General features: G+C 34.2%; 1 protein-coding gene and 1 long non-coding RNA gene across 2 annotated transcripts in view; one reads left to right on the top strand and one right to left on the bottom strand.

Annotated features, from left to right (window-relative positions):
- The window catches only part of LOC136032230 (zwei Ig domain protein zig-8-like), a 196307-nt gene that overhangs the window by 85130 nt on the left and 90300 nt on the right, over window positions 1-20877 (bottom strand). The window lies entirely within an intron of this gene.
- LOC136032231 (uncharacterized) overlaps window positions 1-20877 on the top strand; it is a 250742-nt gene that overhangs the window by 162934 nt on the left and 66931 nt on the right. The window lies entirely within an intron of this gene.

The raw sequence follows: 20877 nt of genomic DNA, 5'->3' as shown, positions 1-20877 counted from the left end.
AATTACACAACACATTTAGTCACAATCAAAAATAGGATTTTTGAATATATGAATAGTTTCAATGAGTGACAAGCTTAGAAGGAAATTTAATCTTTAGAAGAATTGGAATGAACTTTTTACAAGGAACATTCTCATTGGGAATGAAATTTGCTGCCCTCTTATCGAAAGAAACGTTTCCAGGCAATTTTTTACTTTGGAATTTAAGAAGCATAATTACGTAAAATGAATACACCCTTTCTTGGATCCTTTCCTAATTAAATCAGACCATCAGAACTTAACACTTTTGCTCCACTTACCACTAATTGCCCAAGAGTCCTTGTCTCCGAATCAAGAATTCAAATTACCTAGATTAAACTATTGCTTCACTTGAAACATTAGAACAAATTGGAAAACCTGTGGTTTTGTTTACTGTTTTAAGATCAAATATAATATTCCCTTGAATTTAGTAGAATCTAGCTCAACGAAAACTGATTGTTCAGATAAAAAAAAATAGTATAAAAAATAGAAACCACATAACGCATTAAAATTTTATTCAATTTCCTTACTAGACAGTGAATATGAACTGGATTGGTGAAACAAATTGCTCGAATGTCACAATGTCAAAATGACGTTGCTATCCGCCATTCATAGTGAAAACACCTAAACTCGTTTAACCAGTGTTATAATTTGTTCGTGTCATATCGGATGCAGGAAATTGATTTGGATTAGCCTGCTGCAAACCTAATTGGATAATATCTGGCACTATTTGAAGCTGGGGGGTCGTAAAAAAGCCCCCCTTGCGTGTAAGTCTTTGTCTCATGTTAATTAGAGTTACTAATTAGTAGTTTACGATGTCGTCCCGTCCTAAGCGCAAGGGCACTGTTTCTAACAGCACTGAACAACCAGGACATCTTTCGAAAAATCATCCGTCAAATTCAAGCCCGGATATAGGCAACCAATCTTCTGACCTGAACATGAGACTAACTCAGACTCAACAAGAATTGGAAGCTGTAAAAGCGAATCTCAGGGATGAAATCTCACGTAAAGTTTCCGATCGCATAAAAAATCAACTCCCGCACTCGGCTGAATCAATGATATCTGACGTATATGATTCTTTGATGGTGGAATACTCGCCAAAATTTGATTTTATCGAAAAGCAACTAAAATAACTAAAAAACAGCTTCATGATACTCGAAGAGAGAGTGAAAAAGATCGAAAGTAGACTTGACGATATTGAGCAGGAAAATAGGCTGGATTCACTTATTTTCAGTGGTGTCAAACAAGCTCCGGGTGTTGATGTAAAATCGTGTATTAATAATATTATCTCGGACAAGATGGGCGTACAAGTTTATGTTTCGGAACTAACTAAAGTGTATAGATTTACCCTTCCAGAGAATCCTACGCGGCCTGATATGATTGCACCGGTACTCGCCCAGTTTTCGTCTAAGGATGTGGCTAGAAAGGTATTTGCTGCTAAGAGCAAACTGGCCAAATCTGGTATATTTGTGTCTGAAAGTTTAACTAAGAAGCGACGAGTAATTCTGCAACTGGCTCGTGATAGGTTAGGTAACCACAACGTATGGTCCGATCACGGCCGTATTTTCGCTCGATCTGGAAATGACGCTCGGACACGCCGACTGTGGAGTTGTGACGACATATAATCTGAGTTTTTTTGTTGTTTTTTTTCGTTTTAGTAGTTATAAATGTGTACTTTAGTATTTACATTCTTTCGTAGTAATAGTTCTTTAATAGGAAGTAGGATAAATTATTTATGAATGTTTTCACGATTACTTCAGTTAGAAAAAAATCGCTTTTCGTTGGATAATATTTTGTCGAGTGATGTTGGTAGCCGGTCGGAATTTTCGGATAAACAGCCTGCAAGGCTTAGTAAATATGTTGCAGTAGATGATGTGAGTACACCCGTTATGCTGTCCGGATTCCAGATTCTCCACTGGAATTGTCATTTAACTACTTCACATGAAGATGTAGTTGATATAATTAATAAACTTAACAGTGAGGTGCAAGTGATAGGTATTTGTGAATCATTTATTAGTGAACAATGTCCTGCTTCGTTGTTTAATTTTCCAGGTTACACACTTATTTCCAAGAACCGGTCATTGATGGGAAGGGGAGGTTTAGCATTCATAATCAAGGATGATATAAAATTTAAAGTAAGGGAAGATTTATCTTTATGGATTGAAGGTAAGATTGAAACTTTTGCTATTGAAATAGTGACAAGTAATAATAATCCACTTCTTATTTCATCGGTGTATAGACCCCCTGGTGCTAGTCCGGATTTTTTCCTAGAGGAAATTGAAATTTTAATATCTGAAATAAATCGAAATTTTGATAAAATTGTAATCATAGGTGATTTTAATTTTGATTTATTAGATCTTCAAGCCAAAAATTTGGATTTCCTTAATGTCATGCTTTCATTTGGTCTTTTCCCATTAAATTCTATCCCATCCCGATTAACAGACCATTCTGCAACTTTGATTGATAATGTTTTCGTCACTGAAGTTATAGTGGAAGATAGCATGTGTGATGTATTAATCCATTCTGGTTCGGACCACTTACCGCTTCTTTGTTTGTTGCAGAAGTTATCACATTGTAAAATTAAAAGAAAAAACAAGATTCTTCGGCGTGACATGAAAGAAGTTAATCTGGCTAAATTTAAAAATGAAGTTAGTTCGTTGGATTGGGAGGTGGTTTACAATGAAAAGGATGATGCTTCAAAAGCTTTTAACATTTTTTCAGATATTCTTTACCCTGTGTTTGAGAAAAATTGCCCATTGAATAAAATTAATTGCAAGAAAGCTAAACCGAGAAAGCCGTGGATAAATGATGAAATTTTGAGTTTAATAAGACAAAGAAATAAGTTGTATTGTCAATATCTTGATAATACATCTGAAATGATTTTAAATGAGTTTAAAGAGTTGAGAAATTATGTAAATAATTCAAAAAGAAATGCAAAGAATGAGTATTATTTAAACCGTTTGAAGATTAAGGAGGGTAATATAAAAGATACTTGGGGAATTGTCCGTGAAGTGATAGGATGTGAAAAAAAAGATATGTGTATAACTAATTTAAAAACTAGTAATAGAATTATTCATGATAAATTGGAAATAGCAAATTACATGGGTGATTATTTTTCGAAAATTGGTAGTGTTATACAGAATGAAGTGTCTAGAGGTAGTTGTGCCGTCAAAATTAAGGTAAATCCTTCAAGCATGCAGAATGGGTTTGAATTTGTACCATGTAATGTAGAAGAAGTTGAAAAAATTGTTTGTAGCCTTAAATCAAATTCTTCTGGTGTAGATGGATTGAACCTAAAGGCTTTTAATTATGTGTCGGTGTATCTTTTACCGGTACTGGTTCATTTAATTAATCTCTCAATGGTTAAAGGGCATTTCCCGTCGGAACTGAAACAATCTAAAATCATACCTTTACATAAAGGTGGGGACCCCTCAGAACCCTGTAATTGGCGACCAATTTCCATTTTACCTTTATTTAGTAAAATTTATGAAAAAGTTATTTATAAACGATTGTATGATTTTTTGGATTCGAAGAAAATTTTGTATAATGGACAGTTTGGTTTCAGAAGTAAACATTCCACTAGTCATGCAGTACACCATCTTTTAAGTTTTGTTGATAATGCATTTGAAAATAATATGATTCCTTTAACTGTTTTTGTAGATTTCCGTAAGGCTTTTGACACTGTTGATTTTAATACTCTTCTTAGTAGACTAAGTGGGCTTGGGTTAGGTAGTACTTGTGTAAAGTGGTTTTCATCGTATTTGCATGGCCGGACTATCAAAGTTGCTTTATCAGATATATCAAGCAGAGAGTTCGGTGTTAAGTGTGGAGTGCCTCAAGGTTCCGTGCTGGGACCTCTACTTTATCTTATTTATGTTAATTCGTTGGCTTCACATGTTGGAGTTGAAGCGCTGACCTCTTTCGCGGACGACACTGCGATAACAGTAATTGGTAGTTGTTTGGTGCAGGTTGCACATAAGGCTAATTTGGCACTTGAACGTTTGCGCAGTTTTACAATAGGTAGTTCCCTAGCAGTTAATGCATCTAAAACAAATTACATTATATTTAGTAGAACAGGTAGGTTACTTAATGATAATAATAACATTTTTTTTGGACATTTACCCATTAAACAAGTTTTTGAAATTAGGTATTTGGGTTTTATTTAGATAATAATATTAGTTGGAAAAAGCATTGCAGTGTTATTGGTGCTAAAATGGCTAGGGGTCTAGGAATTTTGAGGCGTGTAAAAAAAACTTTTCCGTTCAAGATTTTAAAAATCATTTATTTTTCCCTTGTTCATCCTTATATAGACTATGGTTGTGTTCATTGGGCTAGTAATTTCTTCTCTAATTATAAAAGGATCCAGATTTTGCAAAATAAAAGCATTCGATTGATTGCGGACATAAAAGAGCAGGTTGAATCCAAAACTACTGCTAGCTTTTCCCGGTGTAATGTTTTAAATGTTGGTCAGATTCGTGACTACCAGGCATCAATTTTTGTGTTCCAGAGCATGAAACATATATGCCCTGAGTATTTTCATGATTATTTTTCCATGAATCAGGAGTACCATAATTATGATACAAGAAATTCACAACTTTTAAGCCATGAACAAAGAAAAACAGTTCGATCATCATATGTGGTTCGGAATCTGGGGCCTTCTGTTTGGAATAGTTTGCCGGCTGGCATCAGGGAGTCTGTCACTTTATATGGGTTTAAAAATAAATTGAAAATGTTTTATTTAAGTAATAGGTTTTGAAGGGCAGAAGGTTTTTGATGTCTTTTTTTTTTTTTTGCAGTTTATTGATGTGGGGTGGGGACTGAATACCGGTAAATGATATTTAATATGATTATTTTGTTGTATTTTGTTCATGTGTATGTGTTGTTATTTTTTATATATAAGATAGGCTAGGTGGTTAATCATGAGATGTTATGTTTAGATATTTATTTATAAGATGTAAATCATAATATGAAATTGCAGCACAAGTCCTTAGGACTTTCTTTTTGCTGCAACAATTTATTAGTGTTGTCATTTTTTTATTTATGTTTGTATTGTGGATAAAATAAAACTTACCTACCTACCTACCTAGAATGGTATACCCTTACCAGATTGCCCTGCATCAAGCAAAACCACTCAATAGCAACCAAATTTCAATAGCCACTCAATAGCCATAGCAATCATAGAAATTCCAAGGGCAGTTCAACTTATGATTAGTAAGCGCGAACATCGAATAAATAATAATAGAACACCCTTATAGTAAACATAAATTAACTACTGTATAGTACTCTTCATGAAAATCCCAGTAAGCTATAAGCAGAACCTTACAACGTTTAATGGAACGCACAAATACCTAAATATTTTCAAAAAACTCATCAGGGCAAAATTGGGGCTTGGATATCCTCTTGTTTTCTCCCAGGGGAATTTGATCTTATAGGCACCTAGGTGCGGTCTGTCAGGATATTAAATAAAAAAACATGTTTTTTTAAACTGAAAGTAAGGAGCAACATTAAAACTTAAAACGAACAGAAATTACTTCGTATATGAAAGGGGCTACTCTTTAGTTTGGGGCTGCACTTAAAGTTTGACTCCTTCTCTCAATTCTTCTTTTTAAAACAATAAAAAACTTTAGCGTAAAGAGCGGGGAGTTGATGAAGAAGCAGCCCCTTTCATATACGAAGAAATTTCTGTTCGTTTTAAGTTTTAATGTCGCTCCTTACTTTCAGTTAAAAAAAACTTGTTTTTTAATTTAATTTCTGAACGTTTTTGAATCAATGCATGTTTTGATTTTGGCTCTCTGCAGAGGAATAATTAAAACGAAATTTGCATATTTATTTTTTTTCGGCTAAATGGCTTTCTCATAGTTTTGATCGATAATGATTTTGAGAAAAAAAAGAGCGGGGAAGGAAGCCTAGTTGCCCTCCAATTTCTTGGTTACTTAAAAAGGCAACTAGAACTTTTCATTTTTTACTAATGTTTTTATTAGTAAAAGATATACGTAACTTATAAATTAACCTACGTAACGAACTTTTGTATTCTCATATTTTTATTACATATATGAGGGGGTTTACATATATGATTTTTATTACATATATGAGAGCTTTACACTAAAGCTTAAATTTTGTCCCAATTCATTAAGAATGACCCCTGAATAAAAAAAGTCGTAGAATAAATAGTCGAAATTACTAAAAATACTTTAGCGTAAAGAGCAACGTATTAGGAGGAGGTGAGCCCCTCATATGCTTAATAAATTCTGTTCGTTTTAAGTTTTAATGCTGCCCTTACTTCTAGCTGAAAAAAACTTTTTCATATTTATTTTTTCATTGTTTTTTTTTTTAAATAATGCTAGAATATCCTGTGCTCCCTTCTTGGAAATTTTCTTCCTCCGTGACAAATTCCTCGATGTAAAGTTCCCCCAACATATCCCCCTCTTCTCAACCCCTCCCCCAACCAAAAAATCTCCCTGAAAACGTCTGTACACTTCCCATTAAGAACTTAGGACTGTGGGAGAGTAAGTCGTCCGCAAAGACATAGTTATAAGGTTTTTCGATTACGTTGAATAAAATGGCTGTCTCAGAATTTTGATCTGTTGAGTTTTGGAAAATAACTAGTGTGGGAGGGGGCCTAAGTGCCTTCCAATTATTTTTTCACTTAAAATGGCAGTAGAACTTTTTATTTTCGTTTGAAAGAGCCCTCTCGCAACATTCTAGGACCACTGGGTCGATACGATCACCCCTGGGAAAACAATACAACCCAAACAAGTAAACACGCATCCATGATCTGCCTTCTGGAAAAAAAAATACAAAATTCCCCATTTTTGTAGATAGGAGCTTGAAACTCCTACCGTAGGATTCTCTGATACGCTGAATCTGATGGTTTGATTTTCGTTAAGATTCTATGACGTTTAGGGGGTGTTTCCCCCTACTTTTTAAAATAAGGCAAATTTTCTCAGGCTCGTAACTGTTGATGGGTAAGACTAAACTTGATGAAACTTATATATTTAAAATCATCATTAAAATTTGATTCTTTGATGTAGCTTTTGGTATCAAAATTTCATTTTTTAGAGTTTTGTTACTATTGAGCCGGGTCGCTCCTTACTACAGTTCATTACCACGAACTGTTTGACAGTTAACGCATATGCACGAAGGAATCTCTTATCAGTTAACTTTTATATCTAACTCCAATGTATAAACAAGCATATACAATTGTACATAGAAATGTAAAAATCAAAACTTGGCAACATGAATAAGGTTGTATCACTTACTGACTAATTTTACTTCATAAATTAAGTTTCAGTCATGCAATACATAATTTGGGTCAAATTATTATCTTACAATATAAATAATTTAACCTGGCCGTGGAGGCTTTGCAGGGATCCGCGTCGTATATTTGTTGTAAGTTTTTTGTTATATATCTTATGATATCTTGCACTACCACCCAGTCACTAATCTTAAAACGATCATGTAATGTTATACAACGGGTACCTGGATGCGATTATGTTTCCAATATGTTTTTGCAATCAGTGTCTTACTAGGTTTCCATATTTTTAAAAGAGAGTATTTGTAAAATTGTGTGTTTTTTATGTTGTTCCAGGAACCTCAATGCACGCAATTTTTTCTCATTATAGAGTTTGTAAACAGTTAGTACATTTCAATAAAAGATGGCGAACTATGATTATACTTTGGTAGGGGAATCCTCAGCTTTGCCCTTACTTAGAACCTTCCTAATGTGACAAGTCAGTTGATTTTTGAATTATCAACTCGGCGGAGGTGATGAAAAACTTGAGAGCCATGGCTAATTGGAGTAAAGTCAAGATAGATAGTCTCTGTGGAAAGATAAAGCTGATTTAACTTTTTCAAAGTAGTATAAAAAATGATACAAATCCACTAAGACTTTATTGAAGCGTAAAGCCACAATGCGTATCAGCTCCCAAAGTAAAATATAATAATAAAAATAACTGGATAACACACAATAAAAAAGTAAATGACACACAAAGTAAACGCGCAAGACAACACATCATAAATTGATGCACAGACGAATCATACAAATATCCAAATATCATTTCAATGAATACAACACATCATATTATAATCAATAGAACAAAGACGAGATAAATCTTATTCAGTTTATTCTTTCCACTGTAGTTATGTCAATAACTTTAGAAGTGGGGAAATATCCTGACTTATCATCTTGAGTTGGTTTGTTATTTTATCTCTAAAGATGCTGTAACAATAGCCGGCGAAGGAATGAAAGCAAATGCGAATTATTTTTGTTCTTTATTTATATTCAAGAAACTCTCGAAACTTTTATTTGTGCTGCAGAAAGGGCAAAAAGTTTCGAAAAGGTCCCAAGAAATCTCAAGAAAATTTCAGTCACATACCTTCAAAAATAAAATAACTGAATTCTTTTGCTTTGAATCCTCAAAGAAATTTTTTTTTAGGGACCAAAAGGGGATAATTCGTAGCACTAAAAACAGGCCTTTTAATTAAAATTTTAATTAATTTTAATAATTTAATTAAATAATTAATTTAATTTAAATAATTATTTAATTTAATTAATAATTTTAATTTATTTTAATTAAAAGTGGCGATGAACAATGTGTCTTCATTACTTGCTGCTAAAATCTTTTGGCAATATTTTTTTTGTAGCTTTACAAAAATATAAATTTTTAGCAAACTAAAATTATGAAATTACTAATGATTGATTAAAATTTGATGTCTTGTCATAATAAATACACCTTTAAGCGTAGTAGCCTTATTTTAGGCATAAACATTAAACAGAAAAAGAAATCAAGAACTTCTATCAATCAGAATTCGTGACAAATGTAACCCTAATTTCCGCAATGTGCGCTTAATGAAGATTACATAAAAAAATAGTTTTTTTAACTGAAAGTAAGGAGCGACATTAAAACTTAAAACGAACAGAAATTACTCTGTATGTGAAATGGGTTGTCCCCTCCGCAATCCCTCGCTCTTTACGCTAAAGCTTTTAATTGTTTTAAAAAGCAGAAGTGTGGCAAAGAGTCAAACTTTAGTGTAAAGAGCGAGGGATTGTGGAGGGGACAACCCATTTCATATACGGAGTAATTTCTGTTCGTTTTAAGTTTTAATGTCGCTCCTTATTTTCAGTTAAAAAAAACTAGTTTTTTTATGTAATTTCTGAACGTTTTTGAATTAATGCATTTTTGATTTTGGCTCTCTACACATAAATTATTAAAATGAAATTTGTATATTAATTCCTTTTTTGGCTAAATGACTTTCTCTTAGTTTTGATAAGACGATTTTGAGAAATAAGGGGTGGGGAAGGAGGCCTAGTTGCCCTCCAATTTTTCGGTTACATAAAAAGGCAATTATAAATTTTAATTTTTAACGAATGTTTTTATTAGTAAAAAATATACGTAACTTAAGAATTAACTTACGTAACAAACTTTTATATTCTTAAATTTTTATTATGTATATGAGGGGGTTTGTATTCTCGTTAATACCTCGCTCTTTACACTAAATCGTAAGTTTTGTCCCGATTCTTTAAGAATGACCCCTGGATCAGAAAGGCCGTAGAATAAATAGTTGAATTACTAAAAATACTATAGCATAAAGAGCGAGGTATTCATCTCCTCCTAAATACCTCGCTCTTTATGCTAAAGTATTTTTAGAACCCCTCATATGCGTAATAATCTCTGTTCGTTTTAAGTTTCAATGCTACTCCTTACTTTCAATTGAAAAAACTTTTCCGTGTTTAGTTTTTCATTGTTTTCTTTTATAGTAATTTTAGAAAATCCTGTGCCCTTTTCATTGAATTTCTGTTCCCCCATGACATTTTTCTCCAAGGAAAGATCCTTCCACAAAGCCCCCTTCCCTCAACCCCACCCCCAAAACCAAAAAAAAATCCCCCCTGAAAACGTCTGTACACTTCCCAATAACCATTATTATATGTAAACACTGGTCGGAGTTTGCAACTTGCAGCCCCTCCCCCATGGACTGTGGGGGAGTAAGTCATTCCCAAAGACATAGTTATTATGGTTTCTGACTATGCGAAACAAAATGGCTATCTCACAATCCGTTGACTGGTGAAAAATGAGCGTGGGAGGGGGCCTAGGTGCCCTCCAATTTTTTTGCTCACTTAAAAAGGGCACTAGCACTTTTCATTTCCGTTAGAATGAGCCCTCTTGTGACATTTTAGGACCAATTTTTCGATACGATGACCTCCGGGGAAAAGGAAAAAAAACAACAAATAAACACGCACCCGTGATTTGACTTCTGGCAAAAAAGACGAAATTCCACATTTTTGTAGATAGGAGTTGAAAATTTTTTCTATAGGGTTCTCTGATACGCCGAATAGGATGGTGTGATTTACGTTAAGACTCTATGACTTTTATGGGGTGTTTCCCCCTATTTTCCAAAATAAGGCAAATTTTCTCAGGCTCGTAACTTTTGATGACAATGACTAAATTTGATGAAACTTATATATTTAAAATCAGCAAGAAAATCCGATTCTTTTGATGTATATTTTAGCATCAAAATTTTGTTTTTTAGAGTTTCGTTTACCATTGAGCCAGGTCGCTCCTTACTACAGTTCGTTACCACGAACTGTTTGATAAGTTCCATAAAACTATTTCTGGGGGAGAGAAGCTTTGAAAAATTTTATAGAGGAGAAAGCGGAAAGGACTGTAGAAAAAACCTGTGCACAGATGTTTTGACTGTTTCAAATATGCTGCAAATGGCTGCACTCTTTCCGTCTTCTTTTGGACTACAATATTTGCAATTTTCAGAAAACAAACAAAATTCACGATTAGTTTTCCATCGACAAGTGTAACTAATGTTGCCCAGGCATTAAAGTTAAACGTACATATGAGCGTTCGACATCTTAGATCGCACGAAATTTTACTATTGTAGCTCATTATTAAAATGCATAAAAATATTATATCGTTATTGTTTTGAAGTTTGAGCTTCTTAAAGACATTCCCAGAAAACAGCCAAATAGGTATTGTGACTGAGGTATTATTAGTGAAGTGATTGATACAATCCTTTTCCATTTACTTTTAACCAGGATAGACCAAGCATAATAAAGCATTTAAAAGCAATAATTCTTTTAACATATATACTTTTATCGCTATTTTATTCCTAAAAATTCTCGCTACTATTACACATGCCGCTCCTAACTTTTCGTTCACCCTTGTTAATGATGATTAAAAAAAAATAGGTTTTTTAACTGAAAGTAAGGGGAGACATTAAAACTTAAAACGAACAGAAATTACTAAGGGTGTGAAAGGGGCTGTTCCCTTCTCAACGCCCCGCTCTTTACGCTAAAGTTTGACTCTTTCTCTCAACTCTTCTTTTTAAAACAGTAAAAAACTTTAGTGTAAAGAGCGGGGCGTTGATGAGGAAGCAGCCCCTTTCATATACGAAGTAATTTCTGTTCGTTTTAAGTTTTAATGTCGCTCCTTACTTTCAGTTGTAAAAACTTGTTTTTTTTATTTAATTTCTGAATGTTTTTGAATCAATACATGTTTTGATTTTGGCTCTCCGCAGAGGAATTTGCATACTTTTTTTTTGGCTAAATGGCTTTCTCACAATTTTGATCGAATGATTTTGAGAAAAAAAGAGCGAAGAGGAAGCCTAGTTGCCCTCCAATTTTTTGGTTTATTAAAAAGGCAACTAGAACTTTTAATTTTTTTACGAATCTTTTTATTAGTAAAAGATATACGTAACTTATAAATTAGCTTACGTAAAGAATTTTTTATTCTCATGTTTTTATTACACATATGAGAGGGTTCGCCCCCTCGTCAGTACCTCTCTCTTTACACCAAATCTTAAATTTTGTCCCAATTCATTAAGAATGACCCCTGAATCACAAAAGCCGTAGAATAAATAGTTGACATTACTAAAAATACTTTAGCGTAAAGAGCGAGGTATTAGGAGGAAGTGAGCCCCTCATATGGGTAATAATTTCTGTTCGTTTTAAGTTTTAATGCTGCTCCTTACTTCCAGCTGAAAAAACTTTCTCATATTTATTTTTTCATTGTTTTTTTTTTAAGTAATGCTAGTAAATCTTGCGCTCCCTTCATGGAAATTTTCTTCCCCCATGACATGGAATTCTTCGATGGAAAAATTCCCCAGTATATCCCCCTCTTCTCAACCCCCCCCCCAACCAAAAAATCCTTCCGAAAACGCCTGTACACTTCCCAATAACCATTACTATATGTAAACACTGGTCAAAGTTTGTAACTTGTAGCCCCTCCCACGGGGACTGTGGAGGAGTAAGTCGTCTTCAAAGACATGGTTATAAGGTTTTTCGACTACGTTGAATAAAATGGCTATCTCAGAGTTTTGATCCGTTGACTTTAGGAAAATAATTAGCGTGGGAGGGGGCCTAGGTGCCCTCCAATTTTTTTGGTCACTTAAAATGGGCACTAGAGCTTTTCATTTCCGTTAGAATGAGCCCTCTTGCAACATTCTAGGACAGCTGGGTCGATACGATCATGATACGATTCTATGACTTTTAGGGGGTGTTTCTTTTGATGGGGTGTTTGAGGCTCGTAACTTTTGATGACAAAGACTAAATTTGATGAAACTTATATATTTAAAATCAGCATAAAAATTCGAATCTTTTGATGTATCTTTTAGTATCAAAATTCCGTTTTTTAGAGTTTCGTTTGCTATTGCGCCGGGTCGCTCCTTACTACAGTTCGTTACCACGAACTGTTTGATATGATCTACGTCAGCTGTTTCGTCAGCCAGGGTATACTGTTAGCTGCAATTATCTTGCCACTAAACAGAATGTACGCTATTTCCAGATTGTGAAGCTCTTTTTCTGGTAAAGAATTTCTAATATTCTATACATTAACATCTTAGTTATTGCCTTTTTTTAGTACAATCAAACTTTTAAGTAACTATATTCTCCATCCCTTGCCCTCTAAAAACTAATATACTCTGAGATAAATAGTAGCTATGCATGCATAATTATAGAGAACTCTATTATGTATTAACATAAAGCTTAGATATAAGAGAACAGTCTTTAACTTTGTGGATAAAACAAATTCAATTAAAAAAGAAATTATAAGGAAATAAATTTACCTCTTTTACTTCACTCTAATCTACTCTACGTTTTTAGCAAAGATGTAAATACCTTGAGACAATTTGAATTAATGTTTTCCTTAATTCGTTTTAAAAAAGTCAGGTTGGAGCGTTTTTCAAAAGGTTATGGTTCATTTATTTTTGTGTCAAGTCTTAAGTTCTCCTTTGTTAATTAATTTGGAATGAAAATTGGATTGTTTCCTTAAACGAATGGGTGGGTTTTCAAGCAGCAGTCACGAATAAAGGAATCTTAATAAAAGAAAAGTTTCTGACACTAAAACAACCAATACTAAGCTCTGAATTTGAAATGAATTTTTAAATTAATTTGAAACTTGGACATGAGACAGTGAGTTTCACGAAAAATATAACATGTTAACATGAATAAACTCGTTCAATGGGATAATAGCAAATAAAATAGTAATATACAATATAAAAATAAACGAAATTCCAGCTCTTTAAAATCTTAATGGAGTCTGTAGCCACGTATTTTATCGATTTTAAATGTTTGGTAATTTTGCTAATGTTGAGGCAATCCAAGTAAAATTGCATGAACAGAGTGATAGTAATAATATTAAGCAAAATTTTTTCAGTCAGTTACGCTAGATATAGTCTAAAATATAAACTACATTTACATTTCTGATGGACGTTTTTCTGATGGAAGATTAATTAAAAAAAACTAATTTTTTTAGCTGAAAGTAAGGAGCGACATTAAAACTTAAAACGAACAGAAATTACTCCGTATATGAAATGAGTTGTCCCCTCCGCAATCCCTCGCTCTTTACGCTAAAGCTTTAAATTGTTTTAAAAAGTAGAATTGAGTCAAACTTTAGCGTAAAGAGCGAGGGATTGCGGAGGGGACAACTCATTTCATATACGGAGTAATTTCTGTTCGTTTTAAGTTTTAATGTCGCTCCTTACTTTCAGCTAAAAAAATTAGTTTTTTTATTTAATTTCTGAACGTTTTTGAATTAATGCATGTTTGGTTTTGGCTCTCCGCACATAAACTATTAAAATGAAATTTGTATATTAATTCTTTTTTTGGCTAAATGGCTTTCTCTTAGTTTTGATCAGACGATTTTGAGAAATAAGGGGTGGAGAAGGAGGCCTAGTTGCCCTCCAATTTTTCGGTTACTTAAAAAGGCAACTAGAACTTTTAATTTTTAACGAACGTTTTTATTAGTAAAAAATATACGTAACTTAAGAATTAACTTACGTAACAAACTTTCATAACCTTATATTTTTATTATGTATACGAGGGGGTTTGTACCCTCGTTAATACCTTGCTCTTTACACTAAATCGTAAGTTTTGTCCCAATTCTTTAAGAATGACCCCTGAATCAGAAAGGCCTAGAATAAATAGTTGAAATTACTAAAAATACTTTAGCATAAAGAGCAAGGTATTTATCTCCTCCTAAATACCTCGCTCTTTATGCTAAAGTATTTTTAGAACCCCTCATATGCGTAATAATCTCTGTTCGTTTTAAGTTTCAATGCTACTTCTTCCTTTCATTTGAAAAAACGTTTTCATGTTTATTTTTCATTGTTTTCTTATAGTAATGCTAGAGAATCCTGCGCCCTTGTCATTGAATTTTTCTTTCCCTATGACAGATTCCTCCAAGGAAAGATCCTCCAACATAGCCCCCTCTCCTCAGCCCCACTCCCAAACAAAATAAAATCCCCCTGAAAACGTCTGTACACTTCCCAATAACCATTACTATATGCAAACAATGGTCAAAGTTTGTAACTTGCAGCCCCTCCCCCAGGGATTGTGGGGGAGTAAGTCATCCCCAAAGACATAGTTATTATGGTTTTTGACTATGCTGAACAAAATGGCTATCTCAAAATTTTGATCCGTTGACTTTGGGAAAAAAATGCGCGTGGGAGGGGGCCTAGATGCCCTCCAATTTTTTTGGTCACTTAAAAAGGGCACAAGAACTTTTGACCTCCGTTAGAATGAGCCCTCTTGCGACATTATAGGACCACTTGGTCGATACGATGACCCCTGGGAAAAAAAAAACAAACAAACAAATAAACACGCACCCGTGATTTGTCTTCTGGCAAAAAATACAAAATTCCACATTTTTGTAGATAGGAGCTTGAATCTTCTACAGTATGGTTCTCTGATACCCTGAATCTGATGGTGTCATTTTCGTTAAGATCCTACGACTTTTAGGGGGTGTTTCCCCCTATTTTCCTAAATAAGGCAAATTTTCTCAGGCTCGTAACTTTTGATGGGTAATACTAATCTTGATGAAACTTATATATTTAAAATCAGCATTAAAATGCGATTCTTTTGAAGTAGCTATTGATACCAAAATTCAATTTTTTAGAGTTTTGGTTACTATTGAGCCGGGTCGCTCCTTACTACAGTTCGTTACCACGAACTGTTTGATAAGAGCAAAGTTGACACTTGAAATGAGCAAACATTATTACTTCGCAATCTATGTCGCATATATGTCTAAAAAACTAGTTCTAATAAATTGTCTTGCGAACTTTCCAAAGATCTCTTTGAAAAAAGAGTCAAAGGTTTGACTCTTTCTCTCGACTCTACTTTTTAAAACAGTAGAAAATTTAGCGTAAAGAGCAGGGCGTTGAAGAGGGAACAGCCCCTTTCATATACGGGGTAATTTCTGCTCGTTTTAAGTTTTAATGTTGCTCCTTACTTTCAGTTAAAAAAAACTTGTTTTTTTTTATTTAATTTCTGAACGTTTTTTAGTTAATCCATGTTTTGATATCGGCTCTCCGCAGATGAGTAATTAAAGCGAAATTTGCATATTTATTTATTTGACTAAAGGGCTCTGCCATAGTTTTGATCGAATGATTTTGAGAAAAAAGGAGGAGGGAGGATGCCCAGTTGCCCTCCAATTTTTTGGGTACTTAAAAAGGCAACTATAACTTTTAATTTCTTACAAACGTTTTCATTAGTAAATACGTAACTTACGAATTAGTTTACGTAACAAACTTCTATATTCTTATGTTTTTATTACGTATATGAGAGGGTTCGCCCACTCGTCAATACATCGCTCTTTACATCAAAGCTTAAATTTTTTCTTCTGAATCACAAAGGCCGTAGAATAATTAGTTGAAATTACTTAAAATACTTTAGCGTAAAGGGTGAGGTATTAAGGTGAGGTGAGCCCCTTATATGCGTAATATTTTCTGTTCGTTTTAAGTTTTAATGCTACTTCTTACTTTCATTTGAAAAAACTTTTTCATAATTGTTTTTTCATTGTTTTTTAAATAATGCTAGAAAGTGCTGCGCCCCCTTCATGGAAATCTTCTTCCCCCATGGCAAATTCCTCCATGGAAAGTTTCCCCCACATAGCTCCCTCTTTCCAACCCCTCCTCCCAACCAAAAAATCCCCCTGAAAACACATGTACACTTTACAATAACCATTACTATATGCAAACACTGGTCAAAGTTTGTAACTTGTAGCCCCTCCCACAGGGACTGTGGCGGAGCAAGTCGTCCCCAAAGACATAGTAATAAGGTTTTTGACTATGCTGAATAAAATGGCTATCTCAGAATTTTGATCTGACGACTTTGGGAAAAACATGAGCGTGGGAGGGGGCTTAGGTGCCCTCCAAATTTTTGTCACTTTAAAAGGGCACTAGAACTTTTCATTTCCATTAGAACGATCCCTCTCGTAAAATTCTAGGACCACTGGGTCGATACAATCACCCCTGGGAAAAAGAAAAAAAACAAATAAACACGCATCCGTGATTTGTCTTCTGGCAAAAAATACGAAATTCCACATTTTTGTAGACTTGTACAGTAGGGTTCTCTGATACGCTGAAACTGATGGTGTGATTTTCGTTAAGATTCTATAACTTTTAGAGGGTCTTTCCCCCTATTTTCTAAAATAGGGCAAATTTTCTCCGGCTCGTAACATTTGATGGGTAGGATTAAACTTGATGAAACTTATATATTTAAAATCAGCATTAAAATGCAATTCTTTTGATGTAACTATTGGTATCAAAATTCCGTTTTTTAGAGTTTTGGTTACTATTGAGCCGGGTCGCTCCTTACTACAATTCGTTACCACAAACTGTTTGCAACCATTCAGCTTGATATAGCTGCAAACCGGAAGTGATGCAGCTAAATCTACTGCGTTGTGAACCATGTTTCTGCTTTTTTAGCATAGTTTTTATTGTTGCAGGAAGCTAGTCACATGCACCAGATTGCACTGACTGCTTCGTTTTTGGTTTTATTAATGACGAAAAATTTTTGTTTTGTGGTTTGCAAAATTCAATTTCAAGTTGAAGCTAAGAAATGCGGAAATTCCTTTTTGTGATGCGGATTATTTTCGTGCGTGGCTTTAGGGACTTGACGACGTATGCGTAATTGTCAATTAGTATACAATCTATGCATTTTAGCAGCCTTGCCTCGTCAAATAGTGCCGTTTGGATATTATGTGTTGCATGCAAGATTGTGAGCTGTCTTTAACTGTTCTGTGCCTTTTAAACTAAAAAATATTTGAAAACAGATAGAATTGTATTATCGTAGATTAATAAAAAACACAGTGGCCAGTAACCAAAGTATAATTACTAAAGAGCTAGCAAATTTAAGTAAATATTAATGTTACTTTCCCTTGGAGCAAAAATTGTCTCTATGATCTAAGAATGAGGACAAGCGTGTTACTGTAGGTAAAGCGTGTTACTAAATGTTACTGTGGTACATTTACTGTAGACTAAATCTTATATTCAGGTACTGAACAAAACATATTTTCAAATTTTGAAAATATGTTTATATTTTCATTGTTTTTTTTATAGTAATGCTAGAAAGTCCTGCGCCCTTTTCATTGAATTTCTCTTCCCCCATGAAATATTCCTCCAAGGAAAGATCCTCCCATATAGCCCCCTCCCCTGAACCCCACACCCAAACCAAAAAAATCCCCCTGATAACGTTGGTACACTTCCCAGTAACCATTACTGTATGTAAACATTGGTCAAAGTTTGTAACTTGCAGCCCCTCCCCCAGGGACTGTGGGGGGTAAGTCATCCCCAAAGACATAGTTATTATGGTTTTCGACTATGCAGAACAAAATGGCTATCTCAAAATTTTGATCCGTTGACTTTGGGGAAAAATGAGCGTGGGAGGGGGCCTAGGTATCCTCAAAATTACCCCTATCTTCTTAACACTGCTTATAAGGACTACTTTACCCAAGGTTTAAGCCTATCAAAATACTTTTGTTATTAAAGCTTTTATTTCAATAGTTAAAGCACAAAGAATGCCCTCACTAACTTGAGATAATCTACTCGTGGATTAACCCAAAGGCCACTAGACTAGCAAAAGAATCTGAGAAACTGCTGAAGTTATATGTTATATGTCTTTTAAGTACCGGCAAGGAATTCAAAAGTTTTCAATATTCTGTAGGAATCTATTTTTTGCTTCTAATTACAATTAAATAAAAAAAACAAGTTTTTTTAAATGAAAGTAAGGAGCGACATTAAAACTTGAAACGAACAGAAATTACTCCGTATATGAAAGGGGCTTTTCCTCCTCGACACCCCGCTCGTTACGCTAAAGTTTTTTATTGTTTTAAAAAGTAGAGTTGCGAGAAAGAATCAAACTTTAGCGCAAGGAGCGGGGTGTCGAAGAGGAAAAGCCCCTTTCATATACGGAGTAATTTCTGTTCGTTTTAAGTTTTAATGTCGCTCCTTACTTTCATTTAAAAAAACTTGTTTTTTTTATTTAATTTCTGAAAGTTTTTGAATTAATACATGTCTGATTTTGGCTCTCCGTACATAAATTATTAAAATGAAATTTGCATATTAATTCTTTTTTTGGCTAAATGGCTTTCTCTTAGTTTTGATCAGACGATTTTGAGAAATAAGGGGTGGGGAAGGAGGTCTAGTTGCCCTCCAATTTTTCGGTTACTTAAAAAGGCAACTAGATCTTTTAATTTTTAACGAACGTTTTTATTAGTAAAAAAAATACGTAACTTAAGAATTAACTTACGTAACAAACTTTTATATTCTTATATTTTTGATTATATATATGAGGGGGTTGGTCCCCTCGTTAATACCTCGCTCTTCACACTAAATCTTGTTTTAATCCCAATTCTTTAAGAATGACCCTTGAATCAGAAAGGCCATAGAATAAATAGTTGAAATTATTTAAAAATTTTTTAGCATAAAGAGCGAAGTATTTATCTCCTCCTAAATACCTCGCTCTTTATGCTAAAGTATTTTTAGAACCCCTCATATGCGTAATAATCTCTGTTCGTTTTAAGTTTTAATGCTTCTCCTTACTTTCAATTGAAAAAAAACTTTTTCATGTTTATATTTTCATTGTTTTTTTTTATAGTAATGCTAGAAAGTCCTGCGCCCTTTTCATTGAATTTCTCTTCCCCCATGAAATATTCCTCAAAGGAAAGATCGTCCCATATAGCCCCCTCCCCTGAACCCCACACCCAAACCAAAAAATCCCCCTGATAACGTCGGTACACTTCCCAGTAACCATTACTGTATGTAAACATTGGTCAAAGTTTGTAACTTGCGGCCCCTCCCCCAGGGACTTTGGGGGGTAAGTCATCCCCAAAGACATAGTTATTATGGTTTTCGACTATGCGGAACAAAATGGCAATCTCAAAATTTAAATCCGTTGACTTTGGGAAAAAAATGAGCGTGGGAGGGGGCCTAGGTATCCTCAAATTTTTTTGGTCACTTATAAAGGGCACTAGAACTTTTCATTTCCGTTAGAATGAGCCCTCTTGCAACACTCTAGGACCACTTGGTCGATACGATGACCCCTGGGGAAAAAAAACAAAAAACAACAACAAAAAAACAAATAAACACGCACCCGTGATTTGTCTTCTGGCAAAAAAATACGAAATTCCACATTTTTGTAGATTGGACCTTGAAATTTTTTCTATAGATTTCTCTGATACGCTGAATGCGATGGTGTAATTTTCGTTAAGATCCTATGACTTTTAGGGGGTGTTACCCCCTATTTTCCAAAATAAGGCAAATTTTCTCAGGCTCGTAACTTTTGATGACAAAGACTAAATTTGATGAAACTTATATATTTAAAAGCAGCATAAAAATCTGATTCTTTTGATATATCTTCTAGCATCGAAATTCCGTTTTTTAGAGTTTCGTTTACTATTGAGCCGGGTCGCTCCTTACTACAGTTCGTTACCACGAACTGTTTGAAACAATAGTGCAAAGACGGACATCCAGAGAAAATTTGGTCAAGCTAAGTCATGGATTTCACAAAGTCAAGTCTCAAAAGCCAAAAATTATTGAGCATGAAAAATTATCTGAATTAGCAAGATAACAAGGGATAAATAACTAGAAACAAGCTTAACAAGAACTAAGAAAGCTGCAAAAGCAATAAAAGACGTCCTCAATGGTCATTGTGAGTTGGGTCTCAATTTTTTATTTGACACAAGAACTGTTACACAAATAGCAAACGTTTAGGGGTATCCTATTTTTCAATGAAAAGCAAAGCATAGAACTGAAATGGGATGTACATAACCGCGGAAAGCTAAGCACTTCCAGAACAACACTAAATAAGTAGACTGATTGACTTATCTCAGGTACTTCTTTGATTTGCTATTTCTAGGTCAATTTTGTTGGCTTTAATCACACTAAAAGTTCCAAAGGGCTGTTTCTAGTTTACCAAGACACAGTTGTGAGGTGTAAGCCTATTAAGTGAACTTTGCTCTATAAATGCATTTACGCACAAAATCTATTTTTGAAGATGGCATTTTACGGACAATAATTTCGAAAAAAAAGGCATAAAAAAACTATAGGAACTATGGCGATATCGCTGCAGCTCCGAGATTT

The sequence above is a fragment of the Artemia franciscana genome, chromosome 10, assembly GCF_032884065.1.
Source record: "Artemia franciscana chromosome 10, ASM3288406v1, whole genome shotgun sequence".
Lineage (NCBI taxonomy): Eukaryota > Metazoa > Arthropoda > Branchiopoda > Anostraca > Artemiidae > Artemia > Artemia franciscana.
This window is presented reverse-complemented; position numbering and strand designations above follow the sequence as displayed.